Source organism: Schistocerca piceifrons, chromosome 2 (genome assembly GCF_021461385.2).
Source record: "Schistocerca piceifrons isolate TAMUIC-IGC-003096 chromosome 2, iqSchPice1.1, whole genome shotgun sequence".
Taxonomy (NCBI): domain Eukaryota; kingdom Metazoa; phylum Arthropoda; class Insecta; order Orthoptera; family Acrididae; genus Schistocerca; species Schistocerca piceifrons.
In genome coordinates this window covers 640,202,426-640,216,719 of record NC_060139.1, presented here as the reverse complement: position 1 = coordinate 640,216,719, position 14,294 = coordinate 640,202,426, and the positions used below count along the sequence as shown (strand labels likewise).

The window sequence follows — 14,294 nt, the reverse complement described above, 5'->3', positions numbered from 1 at the left end:
ATGTTAAAATGCTTTGTTAGATGTAAAAATGACTGTACGTTCAAACGAAACAGCCTGAAATAAACTTGTGGAGACAATTAATGTATCCATGATGTCTGAAAATTTGGAAAATAAGACGATCAAGCTTGTGGATTTAGAAAATGAAAAATGATAAAATATGTTATTTGACTGTTGGGAGTAATATCACACTGTGTTTTAGAGGTGCAATGTTAGTGTTTCACTGACCAGGTAACAACTTTTTATGAGGTCAGTTGTACGTGGCTCTTGGAAATACTAAAACATAATTTAATAGAGTGCAGAGATCACAGACTAATTTACAATCTGTTTATTTGTGTATTTGCAGCCCATATAATATCAGTTTTTGAACATTGAAATAGATTTTAGTTCACGTATACAGAGGTTTAGTTGACATACATAAGTGCACACATTGATGTAAATATTGGTCAGAAATGATCATTTTTTGCTACAAAAATAAACTTATGCTGTATACACTGTTTTACGGAGAGATTACTATGTGAAATACAAAAGCATACATCGATATAGTGTGTGAAGATCAGAAATTATCATTTTTGTGTTGCAAAAAATAGAACACCACATGAGGAATGGGGGCACCGAGGTGGTTAAAACTGGGACAGGTGTGAGACAGTGTTATTCCTTTGTTTCTAAATTAATCAGTATGTGTGTAGATAAGGAATTATTATTGTAATTTCATTATTTTGACACTGGATGTTGAATTATTTATGAGATGAAGTGTAAAGATGATATGTTGATTATTCCTGAATCAGAAAATTAATACTCAAAAAGAGTACTTACTTTTGAGAAAATATATAGTATTGGAAAAAATATAACATAAAAATATAGCATTGGAAAAAAGGCAGTACTCATGAAGATGTCTCACAAATGTATGTCCTTACATGTAAAAGTAGGATGATTGGTTGGTTGGTTTTTGGGGAAGGAGACCAGACAGCGAGGTCATCGGTCTCATCGGATTAGAGAAGAACGGGGAAGGAAGTCGGCCGTGCCCTTTGAAAGGAACCATCCCGGCATTTGCCTGGAGCGATTTTAGGGAAATCACGGAAAACCTAAATCAGGATGGCCGGACGCGGGATTGAACCGTCGTCCTCCCGAATGCGAGTCCAGTGTCTAACCACTGCGCCACCTCGCTCGGTGTGTAAAAGTAGGATCAACCTTTGTGGAAGAAAGTGAACAGTTCAAATACTTGGGAAGTTGAAATGTGGCAAGGCAAAATAGCTCCACTTGGTGTAATACCACTCCTAAGATAAATAATATTTGTTTTTCTTTTCCTCTTTATTTTGCATACTTGATATACTTAAAAACTAACCTCACTAATGTTTGTTTTGGAATTTAAAAATTTTGTTTGAAGGCCTGTGACATAGCAAGTTGGAATTATTCCATCTATTATAACTTCAACTCCTGTGAAGAACTGATTTTTCCCCTTTGCTCATTTCTCATATTTGATACATTTTCTGAGTATTGTAGATGTGAGAATTGATCAAATATTTCAAATCATCAACTAAGCAGTTTCCTACTTAGATTCATTATTGATGGTAATGTTTTTGATGTCTTGATTCTAAGGCTTGAAATTGACTTCCCCCTCTGCTATTGCTCGAAACCAAACGAGAAATAAAGTTCAGAGCAAGTGCACTTTTCTAGCTTAACATCGCTAGGTGTGTACAGCTAAGAAATAGGTGAGAAGGACAGTCAGTCAGTAACTGCTTCTTGCTACTCCTTATAGAATTTGTAACTATTTCAAATGTCTTAATGCCTCCCAAAATTTGAATCATTTTCATCAAGAGAAGTAAAACATAATACATTAACACTGAGACACCAGAATTCTGCAGGTTGAAATGGGATACTCACAAAAGTTCTTAAATTTGTGCACAAAATGACACAGTATCTGTAATCATAATCAAATCTTTTGAGTACGAATGTTTTCAAGGGGTGCTAAAGTACACAGAAATAAAACCATTGCACAACAAAGGATCAAGAAAAGACACGGGAAATTACCGTCCCATCTCTCTTCATCCAGTCCTGCCAAAAGTATCTGAAAAAGCTGTTGCCACCCAGATTCAAAATTTTATTGAAAAATATGACATTATTTTGAAGAAACAGAGTGACTTCTAGCATGGAAAAAGCACAGTAGAAGCAGTTCACAAGTTTGTTGGTAAGATTAGCACATCATTAGACAATAAGAATAAAGTTGCAGGAATCTTTTTTGACCTCATTAAAGTCTTTGACTCAGTAAATCATGCCATTCTTACCTATAAGTTTTTATTATTATTATTATTTATTTATTTATTTAGTCATCTGTGGACATATTAAAATGTATGGATGTTGTCAGTTGCTTACATTCATATATTTATACAGTTTGTTGTTACATGTAGTTAAACAATGTGACACATAAGCTATTTACAATCATTTTTGCTCCTTATCAAAATATTGTGAAACAAAAGCTATTTACAATCATTTTGTACTAAGGAATTCACTTATAGTGTAAAAGCAGTGTCCTTGCAAAAACAATTTAAAATTTTTCCTAAAGCGGTACATGTTATCTGCTTCTTTTATTTTCTGTGCCAGTTTATTATACAGTTTTGCACCTTCATACAAGAAGCTATTTTGAGTCTTATGTTTATTCTTCCTTTCTAGGTGAAGACAGTGACTTGTTCTTGTACTATAGTTTTGAAAACTGCTATTTGTGCTATAATTTTCTATATTTTTCGTGATGAACACTATGGTTTGGAATATAAATTCACAAGGAACAGTTAGAATTTCTAACATTTTGACAAGTTCTCTGCAGTGGGCCCACTTACTGCTTTTTGTTATAGTTCTTACTGCTCTCTTTTGCATTTTTAATACTGTTTGTAAATTCTGAGCACTGTTTCCCTAGAAAATAATACCATAACTGATTACTGAATGAACATAACTAAAGTATACAGTTCCCAAACATTCACTACTGCATGTGGATACAAGGACTCTTAAGTATCTAAAAAAAAAGATGATGTAACTTACCAAATGAAAGCGTTGGTATGTTGATAGAGACACTAACAAACACAAACACACACACAAAATTCAAGCTTTCACAACCCACGGTTGCTTCATCAGGAAAGAGGGAAGGAGAGGGAAAGAGGAAAGGATATGGGTTTTAAGGGTGAGGGTATGGAGTCATTCCAATCCAAGGAGCGGAAAGACTCACCTTAGGGGGAAAAAAGGACAGGTATACAGTTGCACACACACACATATCCATCTGCACATATACAGACACAAGCAGAGATATGTAAAGGCAAAGAGTTGGGCAGAGGTGTCCGTTGAGGCGGAAGTACAGGGGCAAAGATGTTGTTGAATGACAAGTGATGTATGGGGGGGGCGGCAACTTGAAATTAGTGGAGGTCGAGGCCTGGTGGGTAACAGGAAGAGAGAATATATTGAAGGGCAAGTTCCCATCTTTGGAGCTCTGATAGGTTGGTGTCAGTGGGGAGTATCCAGATAACCCAAATGGTGTAACACTGTGCCAAGATGTACTGGCCATGCACCAAGGCATCTTTAGCCAACAAACACTGCCTGCCTGTGTCCGTTCATGTGAATGGACAGTTTGTTGCTGGTCATTCCCACATAGAAGGCTTCTAACATACCAAACAAGAAAGCTTGAAATTTGTGTGTGTGCTTGTGTGTGTTTTTTATTGTGTCTATCTACCAGCACGTTATCGTTTGGTAAGTTACAGCATCTTTGTTTTTTATATATACTTTTCCCATGTGTAATGTTTCCCTCTATTTTATATACATAGGTGAAGAATACTCTACACAATACAAATGTGCATAGTAGACTACACAACATCAGACCGCGTTGAAATAGCATGTACAACTTTGATTAATTACATTAATGTATGAGAAAGACTTTTTACATGGAATACACAGTTGATATTTAGATATAACACATAATAATTCTAACCTTTTTGTACATATTATTTATTTAGATCATAGCAACAATAAGATAAAAATTACTATTGGCACAGAGTACATAAATCTAATAGTTTTGTATGAAGCTATTCCAGCTATTCATTTACACTATAATAGCAATTGGTCATTAAAAATTTGAATACTGCTTCTTTAAATGAATACAATTTTTTTATTTCTTTTATCTTTACCGGTAGTTTGTTATACAATCTACTTCCTTGTATGTTTGTTTGTTTCTGTGCCAAAGCCTTGTTAACTTGTGGCGTAGAGCGCCATAAATATCGATATTTGTTCTGTGCGTAAGTGTGGTATCTTTGAGGAGAGGGCTTTGAGCAGGATGTTGGACGCTAACGGCAGTTAACCTCCAGACTTGTATCTGTGTAGAAGCTAAGTGTGAATAAATCTGTATCTGGGAGAATTCTAGTTGTTTACCTACAACTATTCCATATTCCCTCAAACTCTTTTAATATGAATGTCATTGCACTTTCTTGTGTTGTAAGTATGTAGATCTGAGTCGCATTGGAAATTGTCAATATTTCTTTTTACATTAATTACACTTTTTTGTATATAGAGGCATGGTAGGGGTAGAATATTTTGCTGCTGAAATAATTGCTTTGAAGGAGTTAGCCTTGAACTGTTGGTAATTATTCTAATAGCTCGTTTTTGTAGAGTGAAGATGGTTTTGAGATTTTTCTTACTATGACCCCAGAAGGTGAGGCCATTGGTAATAGCAGAACGTATATGAGCAAAGTAAACAGTTCTGCTACATTCCCTACTACATACAAAGCTAACAACACGTAATGCAAAGCAAGCAGAGCTTAACTTATGAGAGAGATACAGGATGTGGGATTTCCAGTCTAAATTTTCGTCTATACGTACACTTAGAAATTTTGTGGTAGCAACTCTCACAATTTCTTTATTTTGTATTCCGAGATCCAGATCAGAGTGTGACTTTGTTTTCCTGTAATGGATATAATTAGTTTTAGAGATATTTACGGTTAATTTGTTCATTTCAAACCAATTTTGCAAATAGTCTACAGGGTGTTACAAAAAGGTATGGCCAAACTTTCAGGAAACATTCCTCACAAACAAATAAAGAAAAGATGTTATGTGGACATGTGTCCGGAAACGCTTAATTTCCATGTTATAGCTAGTTTTAGTTTCGTCAGTATGTACTGTACTTCCTCGATTCACCACCAGTTGGCCCAATTGAAGGAAGGTCATGTTGACTTCAGTGCTTGTGTTGACATGCGACACATTGCTCTACAGTACTAGCAACAAGCACATCAGTACGTAGCATCAACAGGTTTGTATTCATCACAAACGCAGTTTTGCAGTCAGTGCAATGTTTACAAATGCGGAGTTGGCAGATGCCCATTTGATGTATGGATTAGCATGGGACAATAGCCATAGTGCGGTACATTTGTATCGAGACAGATTTCCAGAACGAAGGTGTCCCGACAGGAAGACGTTGGAAGCAATTGATCGGCATCTTAGGGAGCATGGAACTTTCCAGCCTATGACTCACGACTGGGGAAGACCTAGAATGACGAGGACACCTGCAATGGATGAGGGAATTCTTCATGCAATTGACGATAACCCTCATGTCAGTGTCAGAGAAGTTTCTGCTGTACAAGGTAATGTTGACCACGTCACTGTATGGAGAGTGTAACGGGAGAACCAGCAGCTGATTGGCCTCCACGGGTACACTTCTGCGAATGGTTCATCCAACAATGTGTCAATCCTCATTTCAGTGCAAATGTCCTCTTTTTGGGCAGGCATTGTTGGTGATGTCTTGATTGGGCCCCATGTTCTTCCACCTACGCTCAATGGAGCATGTTATCATGATTTCATACGGAATACTCTACCTGTGCTGCTAGAACATGTGCCTTTACAAGTACGACACAACATGTGGTTCATGCACAATGGAGCTCCTGCACATTTCAGTCGAAGTGTTCGTACGCTTCTCAACAACAGATTCGGTGACCGATGGATTGGTAGAGGTGGACCAATTCCATGGCCTCCACGCTCTCCTGACCTCAACCCTCTTGACTTTCATTTATGGGGTCATTTGAAAGCTCTTGTCTACGCAACCCCGGTACCAAATGTAGAGACTCTTCGTGCTCATATTGTGGACGGCTGTGATACAATACGCCATCTTCCAGAGCTGCATCAGCGCATCAGGGATTCCATGCGACAGAAGGTGGATGCATGTATCATCGCTAACGGAGGACATTTTGAACATTTCCTGTAACAAAGTGTTTGAAGTCACACTGGTACGTTCTGTTGCTGTGTGTTTCCATTCCATGATTAATGTGATTTGAAGAGAAGTAATAAAATGAGCTCTAACATGGAAAGTAAGTGTTTCTGGATACATGTCTGCATAACATATTTTCTTTCTTTGTGTGTGAGGAATGTTTCCTGAAAGTTTGGCTGTAACTTTTTGTAACACCCTGTATAACTCCGGTTGCAGATTTTGGCAATACCCAGTTTATGTAAGCTACTACAATGTTTGTGTCATCCACAAACACGGTTATGTGTATACCATTTACTGGAAAGTTGATATCATTTATGTAAAGAAGAAATAGGAGAGGTCCTAGAACACTCCCCTGTGGTACCCCAATTGGCATGGTCTGAATATCCGATCTGTAAACAATACTTTGGTTTTTACTGTTTGTAGTTGCAGTTTCTACTACGTGTTTCCTATTATGGAGATATGACTGAAACCACTCTTTTGCCACTCCTTGTATACCAACATATTCTAATTTGTCTAGCACTATATCATGTTGGACAGTATTAAATGCCTTTGATAAGTCCAAGTTTATTCCTATTGTACTGTTGTTCCCATCTAGCACCATTTCAATATTTTCATTGAATTGGGTGATGGCTGACTCTATACTCATTCCTTTGCGAAAGCCGTGTTGGTTTACAGACAATAGATTGAATTTCTTGAGGTAATTTGTAATTTTGTTTTTCATGACTGTCTCTATTACTTTTGAAAATACCGATAATAAAGCAATTGGTCTATAGTTTCCCACTTCATGTATATTGCCCTTTTTATACAATGGTTTTATTTTTGCAATTTTTAATCATTGTGGAAAGACTCCTCCTGACAATGATATGTTTATGATGTGTGAGAGTGGTTCTGATATGACACTATCACATCTCATCATGACTGAACCAGGTACCTCGTCAATCCCTGAGGACATTTTAATCATCACTGTTTTTATTATTCGATTAACTTCCAATTTGTTCATGGGAGGTAGCAAAATTCAATTAACACTTTGTTCTACTGGGACTGATGTTCTACTAATCCTAGAACAATTTTTACTCAGATTGAATGGACTATTTATGAAGTAGTTATTAATGAAATTTGCTAAAGTAAGATTTCTGACTATCGCACCGTGATCATCTTTTGAAACAAAGTCATCTAGATTTCTAACATTTTGCTTGGGCCTATTTCTTTTCTTACTACATTCTTTTTTTACTACGTTTTACATACTGTATATTGAGCAACCAGTAAATGAAACAAAAGAAAAATTTGGAGTTGGTATTAAAATCCAGGGGGAAGAAATAAAAACTTTGAGGTTCGTCGACGACATTGTAATTCTGTCAAAGACAGCAAAGGACTTGGAAGAGCAGTTGAACGGAATGGACAGTGTCTTGAAAGGAGGATATTAGGTGAACATCAACAAAAGCAAACCAAGGATAATGGAATGTAGTCGAATTAAGTCAGGTGATGCTGAGGGAATTAGATTAGGAAATGAGATGCTTGAAGTAGTAAAGGAGTTTTGCTATTTGGGGAGCAAAATAACTGATGATGGTCGAAATAGAGAGGATATAAAATGTATACTGGCAATGGCAGGGAAAGCGTTTCTGAAGAAGAGAAATTTGTTAATATCGAGTATAGATTTAAGTGTCAGGAAGTCGTTTCTGAAAGTATTTGTATGGAGTGTAGCCATGTATGGAAGTGAAACATGGACAATAAATAGTTTGGACAAGAAGAGAATAGAAGCTTTCGAAATGTGGTGCTACAGAAAAATTTTGAAGATTAGGTGGGTAGATCACATAACTAATGAGGAGGTACTGAATAGAATTGGGGAGAAGAGAAGTTTGTGTCACAACTTGACTAGAAGAAGGGATCGGTTGGTAGGACATGTCCTGAGGCATCAAGGGATTACAAATTTAGCATTGGAGGGCAGCATGGAGGGTAAAAATCGTAGAGGGAGACCAAGAGATGAATACACTAAGCAGATTCAGAAGGATGTAGGTTGCAGTAGGTACTGGGAGATGAAGGAGCTTGCACAGGGTAGATTAGCATGGAGAGCTGCATCAAACCAGTCTCAGGACTGAAGACCACAACAACAACAACAACAACAACAACACTACATTCCATATAGCTTTTGATTTGTTTGCTGACCCAGAAATTACACTGTCATTGTGCATTGTCTTGGCTTTTTTGATCAGCTTCCTGTAAATTTTCCTATATGTCTTAACAAAGTCTGTGAAGTGTTGTCTTTTTTGAGTTGACTAATATGTTTTAGTGTTTGACTAGATACTCTAATACCAGGTGTTATCCACTGACTTGTGTTCTTAGACATGACATTGAACTTCGTGAGCTTTTTTGGAAAACACACCTCAAATAGGGACATGAATGTACTAGAAAAAGCATTGCAAGATTCCTCAGTTGTTGTTTGTGCAAAGACACCTTCCCAGGTTTCATTAACTAACAACTGGATGAAAGTATTCACTTTTTCTGTGCAGAAGTGCCTTTTGTATATCCACTTATGTTTTACTGCCTTGGGTACAGAGGAATTTGTGTATGCTAGTAGTGTATTGTGATCCGTAAGACCTAAGTTTACGTTTAGTGCCTCAGTGATACCATTATCCATATTTGTGAAGATAATCTCTAAAGGAGAAGATGACAGTTCTGTTATTCTGGTCACATCTGTTAAGAGTGGTTTCATGTTGTGCATATCTTTTTGGAGAGTTTCATAGCATGTTCATTCCACTTCATTTGGCTGTCAATGTGCAACCCTAAGAATTTTGTTGTACGTATGTCATCTATGGAGATGTTATCTAGTTTTAAATTTAAGGGACTCTGTTTTCTGTTCATTCTAAAGCATATTGTATTTTTTTCCTTCACGTTGGGAGTTATGTTGTTTTCTGAGACCATTTGTGAACATCCCTCAGCACTTCAGTAGTATTTCTCAATATTTGTGCTGGTGTCTTACTGGTGATTACTATGTTGCCGTCATCCGCAAACAATATCTTCTCTCCATGGCTGATTTGTTGTGTGAAATCATTTATATACACCAGAAATAATACAGGGCCCAGTAAACTTCCTTGAGGGACCCCAATATTGATACATGGTGGATCAGATATATGTTTCTCAATGTACTTTGATCCACTGGAGACATGTATGATCTCTACTAACTGTACTCTGTTTTCTAGACATGAACTAATCCATTTGAGAACCAATCCCCTTACTCCTAGTGCCTCTAATTTATGCAACAGCTTCTGGTGGTCAACTGTATCAAATGCCTTAGACAGGTCTAGGAAAAGGCCAGTTACATAGCTGTTCTCATCTAGTGCTTCTAAAACTATTTTTGTAAAGTGTGCTATTGCAGATTCTGTACCTCTACCAGGCCTGAAACCATGCTGGTCATTGCAGAGGAGGTTGAATTTACTTAGATAGCTCAAAAGCCAGTTTTTCATTATTGTTTCTATCACTTTGGAAAAGCATGACAATAGGGTTGTTGGTCTGTAGTTCTCAACGTTTTCTATGTCACCTTTCTCGTGAACTGGTAAAATTTTGGCGTGCTTCAGATAGTCAGGGAAGCAACCAGTTTTGAAGGATTCATTTATGATTTCTGTTAGTGGAGCTTTGATACCATTTATGCAGTTTTTTAATATGAACGTTGGGATTTCATCTAAACCTGCCGAGTTTTTGTTCTTTACTTGCCTTACAACATTGCATACTTCCTTCTCAGTAGTTGGAAATAGTACCATTGAGTTTGCTTCTGTATTGGTTGATTAGCACCTTTTGGAAAAATTTTCTGTAAGTTCGTTGCAATGCTGCTAAAGTAGGTATTCACATAATTTGCTAAGTCTTTTGGGTTACTTTCTAAGTTTTCCTTGTTCCTGATTTGTGTGTTTGTACCTCTCTGCTTCACAGTTCAGGTTTCTTGTTTCACTACAGTAGATCCTTTAGTAGTTTTGTAGTAGTGCAAAGAAAACTGGATCACTATTGTCCTTTTTAATGGAGTTTAAGTATTTACAAGTTTGAGCATTTTTTCTAATTCCTTCAGTAATCCATTTATTGTTGGTGGGTGTTCCAATGGGAATTAATACTTTGGGGAATGTTTCTTCAAATTTTAATTTAAACTCAGACATAAAATTGGAGAACTTGCTATTCACTTTAGTTTCTATGTATACTCCTTCCCAACTTTCATGTGCTAACTTTAAAGAAAACTCTTGCAAAGCTGATGGAGAGTAGACTCTTTTATATACATGCAGTTTTGATACTTTTTTTACACAAGCTTTTACTTTTATAATCTGACATAGATGGCCAGACAGTTCCAGATTTTTGACAAGTACATCACAGTTTTCTCTGCCTACATCTGTAGCTACATGGTCAATGGTAGAAGATGACTCTGTGGTTATTCTTGTTGCACAGTTGACCAGTGATGATATACCAAAACTATGTAGGATATTCGTGAATGTGTTACTGGTGTCATCTGTTTCAGTTGTATTTATGTTAAAGTCCCCATACAAAAGGATATTATGTTTCAGAGTCAACACTAGTTCTAGGCTTTGTATAAGTTTTGAAAAGAATATCTCTAAATTACCACTGGGAGCATGATATACACATAATATAGTTAGTTTCTTGGGCATATTTATAGCAACTATCTCTATTGCTGACACTTCAAAGTCTTTGTCTACACTTAGCATGATAATATCATTTCTGACTTTAAATTCAATGCCATTCTTAACATAAATACATGATCCTCCACCTTTCATTGTGTTTCTGCAATAAGAACATGCTTGGACATATGAGGGTAAAATAATATATAGATTTCACTTTCTTTACACCAGTGCTCTGTAATACACGTAACGGTGCTGTCTAAGATTTGTAACTCTACTTCCATCTGTTGCGCTTTGTTTTTTACACACTGATTATTTTGGTAGCATACTGTAAGACATTTAATGTTACTTATCTTGGTGGCTTCATTTTCGTCAAATCTGCAATTAAAAAATCCTTCAGATGGGAAGGAGGTGTCCTTTTCCATCTACTTGCTGCCCCATGGTTGGTTGTTTCCATGTCTGCTGCTGCTACTGCTATTGTGGGATTTCTGCTGTTACTGCTGTCTTTGATGCTGCTGCTGATGGTGATGCTGTTGTTGGCATTTCTGTCCCGATTATTGTTTGTACTGCTGTTCCTGTTATTACTGGGATTTCTGTTGTTACTGCTATCTGTGCTGCTGCTGTTGATTGTGATGCTGTAGTTGGCATTTCTGCATCGATTATTGCTTGTACTGCTGCATTTTGTGTAACAGCTATTGGTTGTGATTGTTCTGCTGCTTTTTTTGTTGCTGGTATCATCTGTGATGAGATGGCTTCTCCGTTTTGAGTTGATACAGTAATAGGCATGATGTTGTTCTTTTGTGTACATCATCTCAGCCATCTCATTTATTCTAGAACCTATGAATTTTTTCCCATGAATATTTAAATGCATACCATGCCTGGTTAGGTGTTTCCTTTCCAAGAATTTCACGTCTAGGAAGTTTGTTTCTGTATGCTTTGCATATTTTGCAATATTGCCTGTTGGCCTTAATAATTTCCTGGTTGACACATGACGTTTCTATTAGGTCATATCTGTGTGGTATTCCAGTCACTATTACACTTTCATTTTTCACTGTATCTAGGGTTACTTCACATCTGTACAACAGAAAATGAAGAGTGATTGTCTCATCAAATGCAGCAAATTGTTATTGCAAATGGAAGACAGTAACCCAAGGTGGCCCTCAAGGTTCTATCCTAGGACCTGTTTTGTTACTGTTCTACATTAATAACCTACAAATCAATATGAATGCCCATTTTAAGATGGCTATCAGCTTCTGTAGGAAAAATAAGTTATGAGGAGACATTCATTGGAGGAGGTTCATGCATACTTATTCAATCTGATTTAGATTACCATATCGAACATGAGTTTAACTGTTTGAATCAAAAGTATGTTTTTGGAGATTGTGGTGACTAGTCAAGGGAGCTAAATGTTATAGTGTCAGCTCATAGAATCAGAGGGAAAACAATGACTGGTGAATAGTGGCAGGGGGAATGGAATGTGATAGATATTGAGAACTGATTAAAAATTGGTGCTTAAATAATTAAAAGGGAAATTCTGAAAGAATAATTGAAAGATATTGGAAGGTACACATATCCTGAGTGAACTTTAACTGGCATTAATATCAACAGGCCCTCAATATTCAATACATAATATTCAACGTTTAAATTCATGTACTTCTTTTACTTGTTATCACGATTGTGAATAGAGCTTTGTAAGACAATACTCATTCTAGATCGACCCTCTTCTGCTCATGTAAATTATTCTTGTCTGCTTCAATCCTCTTGATGCAGGATTCTCGGTGCATCGCGGAATGATGAAGAGTCAGGTATGGTCATCATGAGTGTACAAATAAACTTTTCTGTCTCAACCAGTTTCTATTACACCTTTTAATGTACAATTGGAATACAATTTTTTAACAATATTAACTCAACGGAACTCATAATACATCCACCCACTACCACTTACAGAGACAAACAGCTGAATATATAGGAATTAAAATAAGAAAAATTTATATACGCATGTCAGCTCCCTTAACACATACATACATAAGTTTTCCTTCATAACAAAGTGCTTGCAATAACGCGTAGTCCAATTATTGTCAGTTGGTATCTGCCCAGTGTTTAGCTTGCGAATCATGTGTGCACAGCTTGAGCTCCACTACCATCCCTGCTAGCTTTCATGTGTTTAATACAAAGTCGTAGTGTCGGTGCCATGCGTCCACTGCACAAATTTGTGAAGCTCATGTTCAGCAGCATGATCCTTTGTGAAATCTTCAATGCAGTGACCACTGGTTACCATATCGGCACCTGACGAATGTATTCCAACTCTCGCTTGCACTTATTCAGTGGAAACACAAGCCATACATCCAACATTCACCAACAAGGTAAGTTTCTTGTTGCTTCTACAATGTTGTCAGCACAGAAATGCATGTTTTTACGACATTGTCAAGCACAGAAAATGCATGTTTTTATGATGTTGTTGAGCACAGAAAATTCATGTCACGCGAAGTATTGTCATTTTTAGTTCATCATGCACACACCCATATATCTCATATGCACACTTAACACTTTGCAGGCATGTTTCATATGTTTTCATGCTTTGTTGTTGAGTGTTGCATTACACAAAATTTCTGTAGTGTCCTTTCCACATACTATAGATATAACAAAAAATAAAAAAAAAATTTTTAAAATAAAAAAAATACAACTACAAAAATAAACTTATCCTATTCATTTGATGACATGCCATTATTTGCTGTATATATACATTACAGTCTGGTGGTCATTTTGTTTAGTACATTTTGTTAAATTATCATTTCGTTACATTGTTCAATTCTAATTATATGAGTACACTTTTTACTCTCATTCTGTTTACATTCTTTACATAACATCCATACAATAATAGATTCTTTTTCCCTTTATGGCATAAATTCTGAAGATACAGTGCATTCAAAAAGTTCTTAAGATTGCTGCAGAGACACCAGCAAAGCACACAGAATTGTAGTGTTTTAGTAATTTTAATGATTTTGCTACTTTGTCTTTTGAGATGGTGTTGATGGATGTTGACCTACAAGATGCACTTATTTTACATTTGTTGGACTGGGTATTCCTATTTACATTGATTTGATCATTTTATCAGCAACACCTGTGACAAAGTTATAAAAGTACTGGCTACTTTTAAGGCATTTTTTACTCTTTTGTTTTCTTGTGACAGTGTTTGTTATATTTCTACATGGTGCTCTGTTTTACCAGATTCTGTTTTTGTAACACTCTAATGGGCTTCACTTCATGTTCTGGATTATAAATTTCTTCATCGTTATGCATTATTTATGCTGCTCTTATCACTTATCTTATTATTTTGTGATTTTTTTGTAGGATGTATGTAATTTAGCTGACGAATTATCCATGTTATACATTTTATGAAGTTGTCTCTTCTTCTGGCATAAATCCATTACTCCCCTTGTGATACAAGTGTTTGT

General features: G+C 36.4%; 1 protein-coding gene across 1 annotated transcript in view; it reads left to right on the top strand.

Moving 5' to 3' along the window:
- LOC124776988 (phenoloxidase 2-like) overlaps window positions 1–14,294 on the top strand; it is a 309,427-nt gene that overhangs the window by 113,080 nt on the left and 182,053 nt on the right. The window lies entirely within an intron of this gene.